Source organism: Perca fluviatilis, chromosome 10 (genome assembly GCF_010015445.1).
Source record: "Perca fluviatilis chromosome 10, GENO_Pfluv_1.0, whole genome shotgun sequence".
NCBI lineage: Eukaryota > Metazoa > Chordata > Actinopteri > Perciformes > Percidae > Perca > Perca fluviatilis.
The window spans coordinates 8,258,673-8,263,853 of NC_053121.1; the positions used below are offsets into that span (position 1 = coordinate 8,258,673).

Genomic DNA, 5,181 nt, shown 5'->3' on the forward strand with positions numbered 1-5,181 from the left:
GCAGCATTAATAATGACACCATTCAGCGGCGCTTACTGGGGGAAACTCCGCCACTGACTTTCAAGAAAGCCCTGTAAATTTTGCAAGGGATGGAGATGGCTGCAAATAATGCAAAAGACATCCAAAAGGGTCAGGCAGGATCGCAGTCGGTGGCAGTACACCACGTGAAGAGACACAAACCAGCAAAGAAAGTGGAGTGTTTTAGGTGTGGAGGGGCACACTATGCAAATGACTGCAAATTTAAAGACACTGTCTGTCATGCCTGCAATAAAAAAGGACACTTAGCGAAAATGTGCAGGAGTGTTAAAAATAAAGCTAAGAATGAGAAAGGGAAAGCCCGGCAGGCTCAAGCCCCCACACATCATGTTGAAGAAGACGCAGCCTGTGCATTCAACATGTTTGGGGTGGACACCAACGAGGAACCGTCTATGCCTTATTATGCAACAGTGACTGTTGAAGGAAAGGACATTAAGTTTGAAATTGATTCTGGAGCTACGGCATCGGTCATCAGTGAGGCCTACAGGAGGATGTGAGGATACAAGCCACCTCCTATTGAGCCTTCGACACTCAGACTAAGGACATACACAGGTCAGGCCATACCTCATTTGGGAGTGTTGTGAACATTTCAACAGGAGATCAAAAGGCTGAAGGCAGACTTGTGATAGCCAAGGGAAGTAGGCCCAGTCTTTTGGGTCGTGATTGGCTTCGCAAAATTAAGTTGAATTGGCATGAGATCAAGTATGCCCACACTACAGAGGAACTGGAACGCTTACAGGCGCTGGGCATTGTGGAGCCGGTCCAGTTCCCAAGGTGGGCAGCGCCCATCGTTCCTGTTCTGAAGCCGGATGGAGCTGCAAGGATCTGTGGGGACTATAAACTTACCATGAATCAGGTGTCAAAAGTGGAGGAGTACCCGTTGCCACGGGTGGACAACCTGTTTGCAACGTTGGCTGGAGGTAAGCTGTTCACAAAGCTGGATATGAGTCACGCTTACTAACAGCTACTGTTAGATGAAGAATCCAAACAGTACGTCACAATAAATACACACAAAGGATTATTCAAGTACAATCGCCTTGTGTTTGGAGTGGCATCCAGCCTGGCCATTTTCCAAAGGACAATGGACACTCTGTTATAAGGGATTCCACATGTAGCTGCATATTTAGATGACATTCTAGTTACAGGGGCTACTGAGGCTAGGCATCTTGAAAACTCTCAGACGCAGGGCTGCACCTAAAACGTGAAAAGTGTGTGTTTATGGCACCAAGTGTGACCTACCTGGGACATTCAATCACAGCAGAGGGACTTCGTCCAGTGGAGGACAAAGTGAGGGCTATCAAGGAAGCTCCAAACCCCAAGAACATCACTGAGCTCCGCTCATTCCTGGACATGGTGAATTACTATGGAAAGTTCCTGCAGGATCTGTCAAAGGTGCTAGCCCTACTTTATAAGCTGCTGCACAATGACACAAAGTGGCAGTGGAGTGCAGAGCAGGAGAAAGCATTTAAAGAAGTGAAAGCACTCCCCCAGTCAGCAAAACTGCTCGTTCACTATGATCCAGACAAAGAGATTGTTCTGTCACGTGATGCCTCACCCTATGGAGTGGGGGCAGTTCTCTCACATGTCATGGAAGACGGCTCAGAGAACCCATAGGATTTGCTTCAAGGACGCTGACGTTGATTGTGAAAGAAATACACGAGACCCATCCAGGAGTGTCAAGAATGAAAAGCCTGGCAAGGTCCTATGTCTGGTGGCCAAAGATGGATTTAGACCTGGAGAATAAGGTAAAGTCATGTACACCATGTCAGTCTAATCAGCACCTGTCGCCACCAGCCCCTTTGCATCCCTGGGAGTGGCCAGATCACCCCTGGTCTAGACTACATTTGGACTTTGCTGGCCCGTTCATGGGGCAGATGTTTCTCATAATGGTGGATGCCCACTCCAAGTGGATAGACGCTCACATCATGACCAACATAACAGCACCAGTGACCATAGACAAGCTCAGACAACTTTTCGCAATCCACGGGTTGCCTGACACAGTGGTCACGGATAATGGTCCAACATTCATCAGTGAGTTGTTTGGTGCGTTCATGGAACAGAATGGAATCCGGCACGTTTGTACAGCTCCTTTCCACCCGGCCTCAAATGGATTAGCAGAGCGAGCTGTCCAGACGGTGAAGGAAGGTCTGAAGCGAATGAAAGGTGACTCTCTAAGCAAGGATTTCACGTTTCCTGTTTAAATACCGCCTTACGCCACAGACTACTACTGCACGTGCTCCAGCAGAGATGTAGATGGGGCGTAGGCCTAAGTCCAGGTTGGACCTGCTGCGTCCAGACATAAAGGCCACAGTGCTGAGAAAGCAGGAAAAGCAGAAGGAGGGTCATGATAAACAGGCAAAAGAGAGACAGCTGAAACCTGGTGACAATGTCTATATCAGAAATTTCAGCAACAACCCTACTCAGAAATGGCTACCTGGAGCTATCCTGACACAGAGGGGTCCGCTCTCATTTGTTGTGGAACTGACTGTTGGGCGAGTGTTCCGCAGACATCAGGACCACATCCGCCTGCGTCATGATAAAGGCCCAGAGATTGTCAGTACTTCAGAGTTTCCCCTGGTGAGCCAGACTACTGTGAGACCATCACCAGAGGAAAAGTCACAGGAAGATGGGTCTGTGCCCTCTAGAGAGGATGGACAGTTGATCAAGGACACACAGACCCCTCTTGTGACCCCAGTGCCTGAACCACCCAAAACACCTGAAGCAGCTGTGCCCGTGGTAGCACCGGAGACAGTGCGCACATGCACGCACTGTGGGGGGGATGGAGGCGTTTTCATCCAAGAGACGCTGTGATTGGTGGATAGGATATGGACTGACAGTGACATAACCAATCACATTATGACAGACACTCCACTTAGCACCAATTGCAATGTTTAATTTTAAATAAATGTAGCCTACTGGCAGTCTGGCACACGTGGGTGCTCAGTGGGTGCTCGGTATTTTCCGTTGGTGCTCGAACTCCGGAGCACCCATGGTATCGGCGCCTATGTCTTCCTCTGATGTAGACGTAGCCTACACTAAGTCAATAGATAGTACACTGTAAAATATTACAGACCCATTTAGTTATGTCCACTTATTTCTTATTTTTAACTGAACGAGCTTATGCAAGTTGTGGATTTTGAACTCAACTTTATGTTTTTGAAAGTTAAACTTGCATTTATTCATTGGGTTGACTATTTAAAAAATGTATGTGTTGATTGAACTTGGGTGTGTAAGTTATCAGTTGAAAAAAAAGCATGTGTGTGTGTGTTGCAACAAAAAAGAGTTGCCTTTTGAGTTTAAAATAACCTGTCTTCTTCCACAGCAAAGTTAAAGCATGGACACAATAAATTAATTATACGCCGCAGATAAGTGATGTAGCCTATTCAAATTTCTACTAAAATATAACACATGTTGTGGCAAACAAGAAAGCACTGGTGCCTGGCGGAGGGAGTACCTGTCAACAACTTGTGAATTTCACTCTTCTCAAATTGAAATGGAAAGTTCTTTTCAAAAGTCAAAGTTTAGCTCCGCCCATATTTAGCCCAACCCTGATCTGCGTACTGCAGTCAGGTGCAATTGGTTCATTGGCTGGCCAATTCCCATGATGCAAGGCGGTAAATAGAGTTGTGTTAAAATTTGCTGAAAAGTTTGCAGTTTTTTCGAAATACAAATGTAACTTTATGAATTCCGTTTATTAAACGTGTGTTTAGAATGTAGTGATTTGTTGCCTGGTAATTGTCATTGTTTTGCTGGTTTACATTTGTAACCATGAGTTAAGTGACTGTTACGTTTGATAAGAAGAGCTGGAGTATTACAGTGTAAGATGTTAAGCAGTAATAGGCTTCCTTCAGCCATTAATCTGCGGCGTGTTACTTCACTAGCGGCCGTTTTAAGTCAAGTGACGCAAGATCAGCAGAGAGGCTGCTATTCTGCACGAGACCCTGGGGTGTCCCCACCCAAGCACCCACGCTACCTCCGCTATAAATGGGGTTATGTTGTTTTAACTTGAAACTGTGAGTTGAAATAAAGCAGAAAAGTATGTTTGTTATACTAGGCAAGGAAGGTTTCTTGCATTATTAAAGAAAATTAATTATTTGTTTTAACTTAAAGTATGAAGTTAAACCAAGTAATACAAAGTTACATCAACTAAAAGAACAACTTTAACAAAACTAGAACACTGTAGTTACATCAACATCATTAACTTTAATTTCTAAGTTGAAACAAAGGCAGTCTTCAAGTTGAGTGAACTTCGATTTTCAAGGCAGCAGGGGAACTTGCATTTCCAAGTTAAACTAACATGAAATTTATTACAGTGTTGGCTATACAGTGGAGTTGCATATTAAGTGGTTCAGGGTCCTTCTGTAAGTCATTTTGGGGTACACTTTGGTTTTGATAAATTCTACAAGCAGCAACACCACAAGGGGGCACAGCACTAGTCAATGTAAAGCTTAATGCTTTAATGCTGGTACAACCCAGAGGAAAAGAAAACTAGAAAAGAGCTCTCAAAAATGTCTCATGCATTTCTCGTAGACAACAATGAGGTATGTGTGAAAGCAAAATGAGATTATGGTTTATTTCTCCTGTTTCTCATGTTTTTCTCATGAGAAAAAGCCTCACAAAATCTCAAATTAGTCTCCTTTTGAGTTTCAAAACAGATCTCATCAAGCTCTGAAATAAGTCTCAGATTTTCTTAAGTTTTGTGGCTCTTTTTGATCTCAGGCAGAGATATCAGAGAGCTCTCTTTATAAACTCAATCTATTCACATCCTAGTCTAATTTGTGCATCTCATGCTGCACTCAGACAGAGCAAACAAAGAGCTCTCCACAAGCACTCTCTGAATTCTCATCCAATGTATTGTTTTCTTTAAAAATAAAAAAAGTGAACTCAACTTGCCCATTGTAATGACGTTTATATGCTTGTCCATGACGAAAAACGAATTCCCATTACATTAAACAAATGGTGAAGTAAGAAAACTTTTTTGCACACCTCTTTTGTCGGGCAGGTGCGTAGGATATGATCAAAAGTAGCAGATACATTTTTTTTAGAGAAAATCCCGCACACTGACCATTACGCAAGCAATAATTTATTTAGAAGAAAAATACAACGTTTCGGTCTCAGACCTTAATCAGGTAAATTCACACATTC

General features: G+C 43.8%; 1 pseudogene; it reads left to right on the forward strand.

Annotated features, from left to right (window-relative positions):
- Positions 1–290: 290 nt before the first annotated feature.
- Positions 291–4,806, forward strand: LOC120567400 (annotated as a pseudogene).
- Positions 4,807–5,181: the final 375 nt, after the last annotated feature.